The sequence below is a fragment of the Aulonocara sp. 'chitande type north' Nkhata Bay genome, linkage group LG9 (genome assembly GCF_057382095.1).
Source record: "Aulonocara sp. 'chitande type north' Nkhata Bay isolate Kocher_YH1m ecotype deep benthic linkage group LG9, A_spYH_male_GT1.1, whole genome shotgun sequence".
Classification (NCBI taxonomy): domain Eukaryota; kingdom Metazoa; phylum Chordata; class Actinopteri; order Cichliformes; family Cichlidae; genus Aulonocara; species Aulonocara sp. 'chitande type north' Nkhata Bay.
In genome coordinates, this window is record NC_141352.1 from 17,235,940 (window position 1) to 17,253,354 (window position 17,415).

Sequence of the window (17,415 nt, forward strand, 5' to 3'; positions counted from 1 at the left end):
CCCTTTGGCTTTGTTGCTATCTGTATGCCTGCTTTTGGTTTGATACAAAATGACTGCATTAGAGAGATTTTAACAGTCTGACAGATCTAAGTTATTATTTTGAGTTTCTGTAAGCCCATTAATAGGTAGGCACTTATGGACGGTGGAAATACCCCACAGCTGCAGTCTGGCTGTTGCTCCATATGTTTCCCCCAGAAGAGCCTCAAACTTCAGTGTTGCACAGACATGTGTCCAGCAAACAGTAATACAAAGAGAAACAGATGTCTTGTTTTTAGTCACAATCAAATTAATAGAAAACATAGTTAGAAATCAGCTAGTATTTTCCATGCAGATGTGTAGTAATCCTTAATGTTTAATTTATTATTGATATGCATGTTTACATGTAACTCCATGGTGTTACATGTAAACATTTTATTTCAGGACACACTGTGAGGTCTGATAATTGGAGGTTTTATCTAAAACCAAGTCTACCAACAAAGTCAGGTGATTCAACAAGGGTTAAATGAGAACAACGCCCTGATAAGTGAATTACTTTCCTGGTATGAACACACAACAGTATTGTCCAAAAGCCCTCTGTTTATATTAGGAAACTATTGACCAGCTCAGCCAAACACTACCTATCCTGTTTAATTGGTAAGTAATTCCTGCAAAGTTGTCTTATACAAACAGTACAGAGCAGTGTGAATGGTTGCTGAGTGGTAAAGTGCTGCCTTCGTTAGAAAGGCAAATAACTGTTGGGTTGAGTTGTGTAAATATTTTAGAACCGAGCTGCACGACTGACTATTGCCCATCAGTGCAGTTGTGTATGTAACACCAAGCCCTATGGCCACTCATGTATAAAAATACTGTTTTATGGATGATTAAGCATGTTAAAGACAACACTGCTGTGTAATACTACAAAATACACTGTTTTTCCTTATGAAATTTTCCAGAGTTGCCTATTGTAACCAGTTTGTAAACCTTTTTGATCAGGGAAATAATAAAAACAATTTTGTTTTTGTCCAGGTTTTCACAGGCTCATTAATAAGTATTTTCAAGCATAACCTGATTAATGTACCTCATTAATGCCCAAATGACTGCAAAGTGATGATTCATTCATTTGCTAATTGTTTGTTTAATTAATTCTCATGTTAGCTTTAAGCACGAGATAACTCTGATATTAAAAAGCAAATTTATGCCTTCCTTGTACAGACCTTTAAGACCACTTTGCAATCATCTGGATATTAATAGTAGTAGGAAACAACGTCCTTGCTGCAAGTCAGACTGAATATTGGATTAACTTTATTATGATTAAGAAAACAATCTTGCATGATGGCAAATGAAAAAAGCTTAAAATAAACATGCAGCTAATAGCTGACATTACCACCATGGAGCCATTTATTTAATAAACTGTAATGAATAACCTGAGCAGACACTTCATTGGTGTCCGTGGCTCTGCATTATTGAAGTAATTCACTAACGATAATCCATATGCAAATGAGGATTATATAAATGAAAACTTAGATATGCTGTATTTGTTTCTCAGAGCAGATAACTGTGTCCTCATCTCTGAAAAATAATCCATGAGGTTTGACTAAAATAATCAAAAATAAGTTCTTTGGTCATTATTCTGATTTGCTACCATGAGTGAACAATACCTTTACCTTCTTTCAGTACTCAAACTTTTTAAATGTCCTAGAGGAGTTCTTGTTCGAGTCCCAAACCTACTGAGATCTCTAATGAAGGCTTTACCTTCCAGGCAAGCATATTTCTCCAAATGACAGTAATTTACATATGATGTATTTAGAGAAGGAGAGGGCAGGCTAATTCCATTTGGAGAGTTTCCTTTGTTTTAGGAGTCATTAGCAGCTAGCTCAAATCTAATTTTTACAATTTCATCAGGCCATCTTGGAAAGCCTCTGTGAGCTCATCAGAGAGGAGCATTTATTGCTAAGTGTTCTCTATTGCATTAGCACACAATAAAGCGGCCAGGGACTGCTACAGACGTTTATGGGGAATCCAGTTAACACTCTGGCAATTCGTTTTTTATTGGGACACAATCAATTTTTATTCATTTTAAAGCCAGAATGCTTTCTTTCATTGTGTGCCTACCCCAGCTTATTATCCCCTAAACTAATTACTCAGTTGTTTTCACAAAATGCTAATATTTATGTTAAAGATTTCCTCTTTTAAATTCAGACATGGCGTGCATATACATGCACTTCCCGCTAAGCTTTAAGCATAGTAATTGCATTCATTTAATTTGTGTAAGTCCTATTTTAAAGTATTACAGTATTAATCATTGAATCTGGCCCCTGGGTCAAATCTGGCACTCGGAGTCATTTGGTCCATCTTGGAATTTGAATTTTACCATTTTTAAACTGCAACAAAACTTGTACTAGCAGAAATGTGTGCATGTAGTGGACATACCAGGGGGGTTGAAACACGTTTTGCCAATATTACATATTCCATAATTATAATTAAACCAGAAGGAATTTCAGTTTATTTGCTAGGAAGACACTCTGCCCTGGCTTTGGCAAAAGCAAAATAAAATCATATTTTCACCACTCCTTACTAAAACCTATCCGGCATTATTTTGCCAAACTCTGAGTGACTCTGTATGGTTTCTTTTAAAGGGACTCTTTAGCTTTTTCAGTGCCCAATGTGATCTCTGCATAATTAGAAACCAAGCTATACTTTTTAAGAGTCGCTATTTCTATCCTTGATTTATGTTGATTTTCCACCATGACTTCAAATGGTATCCTTAATCACAGACAAGTCAAGCCCTATCAGATAGACATGAATGTGACTCTACCATACATATTTATGCAGTATATTGTATTTAAAATTAAAGGTACTATTTGCTTTACTGGTTGTTGGGTTGCTGTTTGTGGTGTGAGCTAGATGAGTACGTCATCATTGATAATGTTTTGTGATCAGTGCAGTATAATAATTAGATGCCTGAGTGTTCCAGAAGTCGAGACGAGCATGGACCCCTCTTCCTCTGCAGTAGTCTTTTCTCTTGTTTACCAAGACCATCTTTAAAGGCTCCCATTTGATGCTGATATTGTTTGTATCAGGTGTATATCTTGCACCTTTCAACTTTTTGTACCGAAGCAATCTTACCTCGTCGTCCTTGATCCACCACTGCTTTCCCATCAGTAAAATGCACAGACACAACTAGAGAATATCCATAGCTGCTATTAATGTGTATGTGTTTGCAACTGTTTTACTTTCTATGTGTGTGCACGGATATTCTTTTCTTTCAGTTTTGGGATTTGTTCTGCAGTGGCCTCTGGAATGCTTTCAACACATTGATGAGATGACAAGTTATCATTGATCTGTCCTTACTTAGTGGGATCTATTAAATAATGTATGGGCTCCCGTGCATTACCAGGACAATCTCCTGTCCTCGACCCATTAGAGGAGTAGGGCATGGGGCCCTAGTGGCTCAGGGCCCTCAGAGGTCCTTGGGCTTTCATTTAATTAAATTATCCTATAATGAAAACTCCCATAAGGAGATTAATTTTAATTATTTATCAGCGGCCGATTTGAGGGAGAGGCTGCATTAATAATGCATGAAAGGGCTAAACATTTTTCAATTCATCACCTTTTCCTTTTGTTAAAGGTGCAATTTATTAAGTGCTCTGCAGCTGCTAGAGATATTGGTGGTGGAGATGTGGACAGCCAGTCCCAGAGGTCAGTCAAAGGGGCTGCTCAAGTGCTCAAATGTCATTTGATAATGTTCATATTTATTGGTCAATTAATATCCCTAAAATTCTTCTGTAGTATTAAGTATTGTACTAGTGTCTTTGCATGCATTTGTACGTGTTTTGAAAGATTTATCCACACTGTGAAAAAGAAAGTAACACTTTTCCTTTCCTCAAATATACAGTAATGTTTTCCTCTGTTTCTCAAAGCTTGATGGATTTTATATTAATACCTAAGGCAAGGAAGTAATCAAAATTATGCCGGTAGTTCTCTGTTGATGTTTGTATATCTCCATCAGATTGGCATGTTGATTCCCCTTGTGTGAGCACATTAGAACGCTTTGGTGTCTGGCCAACAGAATAGGGGAAGATTGTCGACTGTCGCACTGTGTGAAACTGTAATTAGCTGGCTTGGTAATGTACTTATTTGGGTCCCCCGGCTGCAGAGATAGCAGCACAGTTGAGAGCTGTAAGATGATACATTGCTGAAAACAGCTGCCTTTTTGTGTTATAAATGAACAAAATCCACATTTTGCTAAGTTTTGTATCACGGGAACATACAGGCAGACAAAGTGGCAGAAGTGGCTCAAGGCAGGAGACAAGAATGTCATTGGGATGGTGAGCGGGGTGCATTTATCAGCCTTCATCAATAGTTAATAAATAATTCAGGCAGAGTCTGGGGCTTCTTTAGGGCAGGGTTTCAGCTAGCTTGTAATTTTGTAAATTGCATAGTCATCATGCAATGGATGGGCCAGGCTCCTCTGAGAGCTACAGCTGTGAATCTAGAGCTGTATTTATACATGCACTGCAGCCCCAAATCTTTCTAGAATCACAGAGCTGAATGTCAAAATGCTAATGTCCAAATCTTGTAGAGTATGTGCTTCAGGTAACTGTCCATGTCTGCCCAGATACAACCTAAACCACATGGAGTAATTTCATTGGGAAGAATGCAAATAATGAGGGATATCTTCCATTGTTTGCAACATGTGAGAAAGTGCAAATTTGGATGATGTGTAGATTAGATTCTCCTGAAATGGTCCAGAGTTCATGTCTTTTGAAGATGCAAGAGAAAGATAGTGTTAACCAACTTTGTGTCAAAAATACCTACATTTTAAAGGTTTTGTTGCCCTCAGTATATCTAAACTAGAATGAATTTCTAGACGTAACTATAGATAAAAGTTTGACACTCAGTACTTTGGGTTGAAATTTTCCCAAAGCAGATCCACAGTTTGCCACATAAGCTTGGCTACAGCATGAACAATTTAAATCAATATTCAGAAAGTTGCTTTTTGTTAAATCATTCTCCCATCTTTAGACAAACTTCCACCAGATACTTGCACCAGCTCGCACCAGAATAAACAGGCATTTCTTCCCATTGTGAGTTGTTCAAATTGTCTTAGCCCAGGTGCGGCTTTAACAGAACAGTCCATGCCCATTGAATGACCAAAGCCTTCAATTACTCAAAGTCAGCCTTCTGATACTCCTCCTTCAACAAAATAGGCCTTCTAATTGCCCCGACAGGTATTACCAGTTCTGCAACCAATAGCACACTGTTCTTCCACATTGTTTCCTAGGCAACTGGAAGTTTTGTGACCTATAAAAAGTTGCTACTCCTGTAACTGATCCGAGCCTTTGCGGTTGTTTGTTTCCATGGTAGGCTGCTGAGCTATTTATATGTCTGTTTAGTTGGTAGTAGTAGGCAGAGAAAGTTTTGCTAGCAGTTTTATTCATTTATTTATTTTAGGCAAAGTTTATGTTGGTGTTGATAGTCTGAGAGTTGACATGTGTTTAAGAACAAAAAAACACCTGGGGCTTCAGCAACTGAGTCACAAAGTTGAGAGGAAGAAGGCTTAACACTCTCATCCCGGTTTTCCCTCTGTATGCTCCTTATAACAAATAGTGTTTATTTTGGAGTCAGAGGCAAAGTCCCGGTCGGCCAGAATTTCTTTGTTGTGGCTTTGTTAGCAAAGACATGCAGATCTGCTGGTATTGATGAATCATGTGTTCATCATCAGAGGTTACTAGCAGTTCATCACACTTTCCCCTTGTGATGTTTGACTATCAAAAGGTTTATCAGGGATTCCTCATTATTAAAGTGATAATTTATCTCTGATTCACAGGTTTGAAAAGGTATATTATTTTTCAAAGGTGCCATGTACAGAGTTCAAGGAGAGATCTCCCTGAAGGTATTTGGCAGCTGTAGCAAGCTGAACTCCAGTTTTACTCTTGTCTCTTTCACTCCCTTTACACAGCATGCAAAAAACACTATAATATCACTTGTTAGAGAAGTGTACCACCATTTTTCTTAGTTTTGTTTCAACTCACAGAGACATTTACACAGATCAGCCACGAAATGTACTGTCCCAGACATTTGTGCAGACCAGCACGCACCTATGGCAGCAGGCTCCCTCTGTGCTACAGTACACCCAGCATATCTGTTCAAAGACAACTCAAGGAGTACAAACGAGAGCTGAAGCTTCAAACTCTACTGATCCCGTTCTGTTCAAACATTGTTACGGAACAAGCATGATCCACCAAGGCCCCCCCACCTCCACTTTTCTCCCACTGCAGCTCACAGTACCCAAAAGATTTGGTGCCAGTGTCCTTGTGTCAGACACAACAATACAATTGCAGAGGTCCTTTGTTTATGTCCGCTACGGGTCAAAGAACTTTTGATGGCACGAAGGAGACCTAAACAATAGTAGACAAGTCCTGTTAATCCTGTGGCTGTGAATATTGTACAGTTGTTTGCTTTATATGCATGTTGTTGCAAATTTTTTTTTATGCCTGTGACAGCATTTCTTTTTTTTAAATCAGTTCATCATCTGTAGCATTGTCATTTAGATTACATATATGCAATGCAAAAATAAGACTGCTACTTGGTCACTTATTTTGAGATCTCATAAGAGTGGGAGGATATTTGTTAGATGGATGTTTACACCAGGTGAACTATCAATAGGAATTCATGTAGGTTATAGTCTCAATACATTAATTCAACTAACAATCAACTACTGCCATCTTTAAAGCCTTTTACACTGCGTTAATCTGACCTGGCAAAACATTTCCAGGTACTGCACACTTTTAATGCCATTCTTTTGGTTACATGTCTGCTGTAGCTGGTTTGTTGCTTTACGATTTAAATCCAGCTGTTACTTCACAGTCTGAGTCATTTGCATAAGAGAAAACTTGGCACAGGCAAACAGGCAGACACCAAATCTATTCTTTTCTGCAAGAATTATCTTTTTACCCTTACCTTCTGCCTGCAACAATGTTTTGTTTTGTTTTTAATTAAAGACTGGCAATAGGATTGCGGTGTTACTGTACTTAAGTTGATGCTAAAATACACAGAAATACTGCACACTAAGACGAGCCATATTGACAGAGAAAAGCGTAAATTCTGAGATTGTTTTTCTTTAAATCAGTTATACCAAAAAAAAAAAAGAAAAAAAAAGAGAGACAGAGAACATATTTTCTCACAAGCACAAAGGGAGAGTGTTCTGAGTGGAGTGCATTGCAAATTCCATTTCCTCATAAGGGAAGTCACCTTTTAGAGGGGCCACTGCTGCTCTGAACACATCAAGAGGAAACAAACATGGCATATCATTGACTTTTAATGATTTCATTCACAGTGTCTGTAGAAAATGCACTGCATCTCAACTCTTTACTGACTTTTCAGTAAATTATGTATTCGTTGATTCCTCTTGGTTTAAACTGTTAGCGCTTCTCCTGGCGGTGCCATCTTTGTTTTTTCATATGTAAAGTAACTTAGACAGCTCTTCCTGTCTACTGGATATTGATAGTGCAGCAGTAGTACTCTAAGAAAAACAATAAATGAAAGGCTGTCTCCCTTACTCGTGATGGCTGCAGCAACAAGTACCAGACACATGCACAGAAGTCACCTAGAAGTACTTTGAGGGGATATATTAGTAGAAGAGTCAGTGCTCCTCCTGCATTGTCTGAAACTATAATTAATGCATTGCTTATTTTGAAAATCTGGAAATATTTCACTAGCTAGCTGCTGTTTGTTAACTGTATTCACAACTTTATTGTGGAGCTCAGTGTGTTTCTTGCTCCTGTATAAAATAAATGAATAATCTACGCATCAGCCGGCCGACGTGCAGAGTATGCAGATAAACCCAGCTGTTAAATGTGTCGAGGAGTTAAAAATTACTGAAAGCTGGTGTCCAGTGGCGGTGCTCATTCATCACTGGAAATACCCAAGCTATGTTTGCGTGCACTCGTTTCTTTGCGAACAAATGTGGATGTAGGCTAAATATAAGTTATTGTCCGGTCTGTGCTATTTCTGTTTATTTGGGACAAATACCTGATTGATAATGCCCCTGGCTTAAATCCTCATCTGTGCTCTTGTATCATCCCTTGGCAAATATGGCACTGCAACTTGAATGTGGAAGCATTTTCTGTTAGTAAGACAAACCGCTGGCTTGCACAGCAGTGCCTCTTTTGTAACTGTATTTAGTCACTGAGGAGAATGGCACAGACCCAATCCAAGTGTCTTTCATCTGGCCAATTCAAACAGACGTTTGACCCCAGACATTTGCCTAATGTGTTTTTGTTATGTGGACTCCTGGCTTCACAAATGTCACAGTGGTTGGACTAGTGGGGGTTTGGTAAGTGAGTCAGAGAGGAGGACAGAGTTTGCCTGGAGGGGTGGGTTTGAGAGGCAGCAGTTATGTCTATAATGTCTGCATTTTGCACTCTAACCAATTGGGAGTTGGTTGGTGGTGAACATAAGTTCCACTGATGACCTCCCCCCCCCCCCCCCCCGCCTCCTTGCGGCCAGACCCACTGCAAGCCTGTTGATCAGTGGCCTGGCCTCTAGTGCTTTGCTGACCTGGGCAGCTGGGGAAGAGACGGGGAGTGCCACATTTCTGGCCGCCTGGGTTGCACAAGTCAGAAGTCTGTCCGAGACAGTTGGGGCAACCCTGACAAATGCTGCCATTAAAGGGGTGGTGAAAATTTATTACCAAACATATTGGTATTTTAGGGTGCAGCTAATTTAGATTTAGTAGTGTTGCTGTGAGGCTGTATAGTTAAACCAGAATGCTAGAGAAATTCTAAAGTCTTACTCTTCATTATCACAACAGTTATTAATATCTGCTAAACCTACTGAGGAAGAACCCTCTTTACACTCAGATTTGTTTCTGTGCTTGATTGCAAATTTTAAAATGATGTGACAGCTATAAGCAGATCCCACAATTTGTTATATCAAGTGAAAATGTGCTTTTGTGTGCATTGCCAAAGAATTGCTGCTGAATGACAAAAATGTGCCACTTCAATATGTTTTGATTCCTTTTTCTGATTGTTATTGCATTTGCGGGGAAGGCATCTGAAAGCAGTTATCCACTGTGTAACTTTTTTACATTAAATTATGAAACTTTTTTGGGTTTTGGTAAAAGCTGATGGCGAACGAGGGCCTTCTATTTTAAGTCGATTTCAGACTACTGAGGCTTGGCAAAATTATATCGATAAAAAAGACAAGCGACTGCAGAGGGTGAAATTGTTTTTCCCTGCTTTCATAATGGAGCCGTTTATGAGTAACATGAGCACAATAAAGAAACAAATACAAAAATAGCCGTTTCATCATTTTTTAAAATTATATTTCAATGCTATTATGAAGGGTTGTTAGGGTATAAACAGCTTAGATAAAGTGTACCTGTTTCGTGGTTAATAATTTCTCCGTAAAGCCATGCAAGATCAGTTTTCAATGCGAACTTTGTTTCTAATATGGACAGCAACATATAGATCACATTCATGACTAGAATAAGCAGTTTAGAATATATCCGTCTCTAAAATTTTATAGCCTTATATTTCAGTGTTTTTAGCTTTAGAGATTGTGATAAGAGCAAACTATAGATCATACTGTCATAGCATACCATTGGGTTGCACGAGAATTAAAGCTGGAGAACATGTTGATGTTCCTACTCATCAGTTCGTAATTACATAAGTTCCCAGTATTCATAGGTTGGACTATACTCTTCTTTAATCTAGTTTTTGTTCTTGTACAGACATCTATAAAATGTTTCACTGAATTTTGCAAAATATGTCCACCGAAAGATGAAAACAACATCAATTACACAAATAGGTATGGTAAAGCTTTTTCTTGCATGTTCATATATGTTAATGTCAGCTGCAAAATGTGTGTCTATATTTGCAAGGAAAGTTAGGTCATTGTTAAGCCAAATTCCAAGAGAGATAAATCAAAAATCCACATTTCACTTACTTATTAGAACAAATGTTCTATTAAAGATTTCTTTATCTTTCAGCAGGACGTATATTATGTATGTAATGCCCACAGTGATAGCTTACTTCCAGCCCTAGCAATGTCTTATTCTGAGTAATAGGTCTCTGAAGTGTGCTTGTTTGGCTTTTTTGGGGCCATTGGAGACCAATAAAGTATCTGTCTGAGGATTTTCAGGGTTCCTTATAGACTTTCCCCAGGTGTGCTTCACTGGTCATAAACTACACTTGTCTCTTATGGCGTATTCATGGACAAATGTGTCCATGGAGAGTTTTTAACTACATGCCAGTTAGCAAGCACCGGGGCAACTACAAAATATAGTAACTGCTTTTGCAAATTCTTAAATCTGAATAAGATTGAGTTAAGTATAGATATTTCATATATATTTCATATATATTTCATATATATATATATATATATATATATATATATATATATATATATATATATATATATATATAGTGTGTGTGTTTTTCTTAAATGGCATTTTCTCATAATTCAAAACATGTTTCTTGTGTTTTATTTGGAATCAAGATGACTGCAACACTAAGGTCACTCTGTTCATTTAATTTTGTGACGTCCACTGAGGTTAACCATTTCCTTTGTTCCTTGCTTTCTGGAGAAAAGTGCTAGTGTATTTTCATGTCGAGGTATGCTGTGTTTACTTTTATCGCTGCTCCTCAGCGAGCCAATCCAACCTGATGTTTGTTTATAAGGAATTCAGGCTTCACTAAGAACTTTCATTCACCACTTGAAAGCACTTGAGTTGCTACTAATTTACCTTGAGGGATTTCAAAATTATCTGTCTGCACTGTCAAAATCTTTTTTGTGGTGGCAGCTTATCATCATCAAAGATTCTCTTTGGATTTAATGAAAAGCCTGTTAGATGGGCAAATGTTATATTCTGTTTACTTGAATACTGGATGCAGAAAGACATTTTGAAATGTGTTAACATGTTTTTGGTCATCAAAACGACATTGGTTTGCTTTTTGTTTTTGCTTCGAGTGCTGGAGTTGTCATTGTTGCTAGGAAAGTTGCTTTTAAGTCTACTATTACAGAGTTCAGAAGAAAATCCATGCACTCGAAGAGAGGAGGAGTGGAATGGTATTGAAAGTGATCTTGTATTTCCCTTGGTCATCAGACTACTCTTTCTTTACCAAGGATATGTCGCTCTGTGTTGCTTTGTTTTGAACAGGAAACTTTACACATTGAACAGCTCAGGAATATCCAGCAACTAGCACTTACCAAGCTCCCTGACAAATTGCGATCCGGCAAACTTCACGTCACACTTGGGTCAGGGGCAAAGTTAGGAGTGGGAGGTTTGTATAGTTAAGGTTTTTTTTTTGTATTTTCTCCATAGTTAAAAGGTGAACACTTCACCCGGTAATGTCTGTATAAATATATAAAACTGTTATTTTATCCAAAGTTATCCCAAGTTCAGATTTCTCTTCTTGGGGGATGGTTTTGAATGTAATGCTTTGCTGAGACGTATGTCAAAAAAGGAACTTGATCCTCCAACGTGTGACATTGTGCAAACACTCTAGTAGTTCTACCCAAACAAGTTTGCAGCATATGCATATGAAAATATTGCAACTGTGTCACCGGGGTGTTAGCATTTTGTTTCATCTGGACCACTTGATCCCTTGTCACACCGTTCCTGCTCCCTTCACACTGTTTATATATTCTTTGTCAAGTTAGGTAAACTCACTTTACTGAGATGTTCTCCTTTGTGGAACAACAGAGTAAAAAAAATGCCACAATTACTTGAGTTAGATCTATGTTAACTCTTAATTCTTTATCTGAAAAACTGCATCAGCCAGTTGGAATTGAAGTCTCTCTTTCCATGTGTGCAAGAAGCTGAGTGGATAACCTATTGGCAGTGGAGGACAGTGCAGATCTCTCCTCACTCTAAATTGCAGTTAGGCATCCCTGCAGCCCCTCATGAAGACCATTGAGTCCCATCAAGATAATCCTTAATAAAGAACGGCTTCGCATTTAATCTTAGCTCTCTTCTCAAATTTCTTACTTGATATAGTTTTTGGCAAGTGGTGTTTTAGCGCTGATGTCAGTCGAACAGTATCAGTGCATCTTTTGTTAAGCTTCCATCTGGCAGATGTAGAGGCACTCTTAGTTTTTACAGTTCCACAAACGATTATTTTATTGCTCTAATCTGCAAGTTTTTTTTTACTTTGAATATGTTGAGTCCCCCTAACTGCGATAGTGTATCGTTGCTCTTTTTGATTCTGTGCAAAACTTCAGTTTTAAAACTCATAATATTGACAATTCACTTCGAAGTTCAATCTGCTATTTTCCGTAAGATAATTTTCATTTATTGACCTTAAATTTAATACTCCGTGACATGAACATAGTAGTTTAGCAGTAAAACTGCTAGATTGATTGAAACTTCGATTCACAACATTCAGATGCAGGATGCATGCAAGAGTGTAAGAGGAAAATCTGAGTTTAATCAATGAGACATAAACAACTCTGGATAATTATACTGTACAATTTGAAAATAACTCACTTGCAAAATTACATCTCAATCTAATTTTACACAGCCACTTAAAACGGAGAGTCACTGAATGAATGTAGTATCTTAATTGGCATGTGTACCCGTCTGCTATTAGAACTAGTTACTTGAGAGCCCCCAAGCATCTATTAGTCAATTTAGCTATTAAGAATCTGTTCAATGTGCAATATATTTCGTGATCTGATATTGCAATGTGATCCTGTGGATTTACCTGTGGGCTGAGGGTTTGGAAAGGCAGGCAGCGCTTGCATTTCAGGCACGTCCACATTATTACTGCACTGTGTTTAAATCAGGAGTAGTGCAGCCCGGATCTATTTCTGTCAGCTCCTCGTTGACTACTGCTACACAGAGGCCGGTTGGTGGCGACCTGCTTTCAGTATGGGCCTTGAACACTACAGCTGATCAGGTGCAAACTGATTAACTCATTTTCATTAATATTAAATAAATACTATCATAATCATATAGATTTGAACGTGCTCTTTCGGTGACATGTGTGACATTATTTAATTTCTTATCATCACCAACTGACTGGGAGTTAACAAGATCTTCAAGTAGCACACAAAAAGCCCAGCCACTAACACAGCACGCTATTCTTCTGGCAGTGGGTGTTCTTTTTCTCTCACCACCTCTTTACCATAGTAAATGTATGGTTTCCTCTTTCTTGGTAATCATTTGTCAGTACTACAGTTGGTATTTAACCCACAGCTTTATTTTGTGGAAATTAAACATATTTTAAACGGTTCATTGATATCTCAGCCATTATTTACACAGACTTGATATTCTTGAAAAAAAAAAATGTCATGACACATTGAAGCAAAATCTGTACACGCCTCATCACCAGCCTGAATAAATCACCAGTTCAAGCTCATCAGTAGCAGCGTGGCCTTGTGTTGCTGCTTTGCGCAGTTGAAATAATAACCTGGAGCAGACAGAAGGCAGTCATTACCTTGCACACAGATGCCGTGTGTATGGGTTGACGGAGGACTTCCACTAGAGTGCTGTGGAGATGAACAGAGCCGAGTTTCTTGGCCGCTTTTAAAACCTCTGGCTTCCCATCACCTTAGCTAATGACCTAGCCCCTTGTTTACTCTCTGAAGTCCTTCTGTGACAGAAAGAAATCCAGCAATGACCCAAGGCTCACAGGAGAAAGAAAAAAATGTGGTTTGTGGTGGGAAAAAAAGAGCATAACAAAAACAACAGAGAAAGGGGGGAGAAGAAAAGTGTGAGCCCTGAGGGTTGTGAGCAGAGCAGTGGACAGACAGGGCAGTGGGGAGATCAGCCTTTTCATTGTCTTAGTCTCCACTGATACAATCTGGAGAGGACTCTATTGCTTAAAGCTTTGAGTTAATGACATATGGGAAGCTGGTGTGAGGCACAACTCCCCCGTGCCTCCTCCAGACCCAAAGTCTTCCTGTGAGAGCACCGAGCAACTTTTCTGCTTTTTCAAACGGCAGCAGCCTCCCTCTCCTTCCCTCATTCACTGCCTTTTTTCCTCCCTCCCTCCCTCTCCCTTGCTCTCGCTCACTCTCTCTCTTTTTTTCCCTCTTCCTCAGACACTCACTAGTCACTGCCTGAAGCAGTAATCGGACAACTCTCTTTCTCAATGGGACTGAGTCTCCTGAGATACCGCGTGGGGCTCAATGGGTTCCAACACCTAAAATGAAAAAGAAAAAAGTAGTTTTGTAGTTTACATTTATTGTGCTACAGGTTCTACGGACAGCTGAGACGTGTTTTAGAAAGTTTGCCACCCGCTCTGCTGGACTGAACGATCTTTCTCAAGAAGATTTTTTTTTAAGGAAGATAAAGAAGGGATAAACACACAGTGATTCAACCATAATTCTAGTGAGTATGACTTTAATTTCTGTGCGATAATTATTTGACATTCTGGTTTACTAACTGTCTTGACATGATCAGTATTTCTTGAGTCTTATAGTGTGTGTGAAAGTTTGTCTTATTTCATACATTTCTGTCAGTGTTTAAGCAAGCATATAATACTCAATTAAAGCATTAATGTCAGCAGAAAGAGTGACAATTATGACTGACATTATCTTTTAAAACAGCACCTATGACAACCCTTAATTTTGCAATTTAAGAAATGTAATACTTGAGTGCATCTTACAAAAATAATGGTAAACAAACTCAAAAGTAAGGCTTTAAATTTCACGCGGTAGCTGCAGTTTATTAATGATAAAGATAGATAGCAAAAGTATTTAATTATATTTTACGTTAGTAAATCCAGCTAATATAAAATTAAAAAATTACACAAAATCATACACTAAACTCTGTTTTTATACTACATACAGTCCGGCTGAGTTTTACAAGTTTCCAGTCAAATATGTCTACAAAAATAATAATTTATTGATGTAAATTACCAGTGTAAAACAGATATAATTTTTTTATAGTCATTAAAAAAATCGAAGTTAATTTTTTGACCTTCGAGTAAAAATATATTTGAATTTTTTTTAGAAAGCCCAATGACTTTAGTGGCATTCAAAATAATACAAAGACCGTAAATACATCAAAATTCACATTTGAAATATGGGAGCCTCTTTTTTTTTTCTTCCTTAACACACTACATTTTGTTGAAGTGTGGGAAAGATGCTGGACTGTCGTTGTTCCTTTTTTTTTGTTACTGGCGGAACAAACAAAATGAGCACAGTCAAAGCAGTTGACATCTAATGCCATCTGCTGAAGCGAGGAATGTTGCAAGACCTGAGAGGCTCACAGCCTCTAAACACGACAACAGACCCCGCTTCTCGGCCGTGCTGCGTCTCTGCTCGCCAGTGTTTCACGTGTAGCGAAGATGACTCACCCACTGTAATCACTAGCCTCTCTAATTGAAGGATGTTCTGGTTTAATGTTCTGCGTATGATCACAGGCTTACATCTCAAGTCGAGGAATTATTGTATGGTGTGTGTGTGTGTCCGTGTGAAGCGCATTTCATCTTTCTGAAATTTTTTTCTTTTTCATCCTCTAATTCTTGCCATTTTCAAACGCCTGCCCTTTTTTGGAGTTTAGAAAAGGTGTGTGCTGATGAAAGAGAGGAAATAGAGAGGTTAGGATCGCCTAGTGAGCCTCCGCTCTATGTAGACAAACATGACAGTGTGTTTGACTGCCTGCTGCAGCCATTCATTCACACAATAACCGTATTTATCCAATTAACAGATAATGAGCAGGCTGATTTGGGGCTGTTTACACTGTGTATTTGCTTTACACAGAGAGAGATCAGGGTCTCTCTGCCTGGCTGCAGTGCTTCATGCATGTGTAGAAGCAGTGTTTATAAGCAGGAGTGGTCGGCGGTGATGGTGGCATTGTTTGCCCAAGGACTGATGCCTTCCGTATGGATGTGTCTAGCCGGCCAAGCTCTCATCCTCTTCTCTCAGAGAGGAGATTGAAAATGGTGAAAGACACAGACGGCTAATTGATCGAGCCTCACTCAACTGTTAGGGAGGAAGATGGAGGGGTGGAAGAGAGCTCGAGAGAAGGAAGAAGGTAATAGGAAAGCACCTATTAAGTAGCCCATGCTGGGCATTTAGTGGAAAGGGGTTGTTTACTAAATACTGTGGGGTGTTGTTTTGTTAACACACCCCTGTTTAGATCTGGAATATGTGGTTGAAAGAGCAGGAAATGGGTGCTCCGAGCCTTTTCTAAGCTTTCCTGATGATTGCTATTGCAGGTCCTCAACCACTAATACCCACTTTCGTGCCTTTTGTGTGTAAAGGGCAATATGTTTATGCCGAGTCAGAATAAAAAGCAAGGTGCTGAGAAAATGTATTTCATTTCAACTGCATTGCACAGAATTAATTTAATTTATTTATGTTTTTGTTTTTATAAAAAAGATATTGCTAAAACTACTTTGCAACCTTTGGCGTTGTCAATTTGAAGTCTATTTAAAATGTGTATTGTTTCCTATTCTGTGCAAGTACTAATTTTTCTCAGTATAACAAATTGCTTTTTCAGGATTGAGAAAATTAAAACGACGAGTATTAAAGCTTCATAATCATTCCGATTTGTCCCTGGACTTTCTTTCACCTTTTTCTCGTAAAGCCTCTCTCATTCTGCAGCGGTCACGGTGGTAGGCAGGTTGTGATAAAATGTCCACCTTAAATCTTGTTTGATGGCCCCTCAAAGGCAAAGTGGCCTTCTGGAAATAATTTTGAGGGTTGAAGAGCACAGTATTAACAGATTTAATGTAGCCATTGAGCGAATTGCTGGAGCACAATGTCATATTGAACTAAATGAGAGCAACAAATTGCACATCAACAAACAGCACATCTGTTAATAATTGTGCTTTTAATTGTAGACAAGTACAAAATTTAAAATTGCATGTCAAGCACCATGCGCTTTCATTTGTCACTGCACGTCGCACACATTGCTAAAATATAAAGAATACTCCTCCATTATATGTATGCATTAAAAAAAACCAAAGTAATTTATTATATTTTAAGTAATAATAATAATAATCTTTAGATTTGTTTTTTAATAAGATATATGGGCCATGATGAAGTCGTAATAAATAAAACAACAGAAATAGTTTTTCTTGTAAACAAAAAAAGGATATTAAAAATACAACAGTATTGAACTTCACTTGTCACTTCATTTTATCAGAAATGTGCAGTGCTTATGTAAAATTAATAACACTGACAGGGTGAAAAAGCACCAGTGTATTCAATGTTGCATTTGTTGGCAGCCGGCTTTTTTTTTTTTGGCCTCGTATGGAGACACAAGTGAAGTGTAGCATTTTGTAAACTGTGCCTAATTCCACTCACATCTGTGTCCAATTGTTGTCCGCATCTACATTCTTTGCGAGTGGATTTATTTTTCCTGGGCCACCATGTGGATTCAGCTGACCAGCTTAAGTGGGGATTAGTTGTTTTAAAGTTAGATTTTGATTAAAGCATTGTTTTGCAAAAGTTGTAACACACAACACATGGCTT

General features: G+C 38.2%; 1 protein-coding gene across 7 annotated transcripts in view; it reads left to right on the forward strand.

The window, feature by feature from the left end:
* The window catches only part of eya1 (EYA transcriptional coactivator and phosphatase 1), a 62,649-nt gene that overhangs the window by 8,526 nt on the left and 36,708 nt on the right, over positions 1-17,415 (forward strand). The window contains exon 1 of one of the 7 annotated variants that reach the window (XM_086306147.1): positions 14,058-14,320. The exons of the other annotated variants lie outside the window; for them this stretch is intronic. The gene's annotated coding sequence lies outside the window, so the exon portion shown is untranslated. Of the gene's footprint in view, positions 1-14,057; positions 14,321-17,415 lie in introns of those variants that run through there. 7 annotated transcript variants of the gene reach the window in all.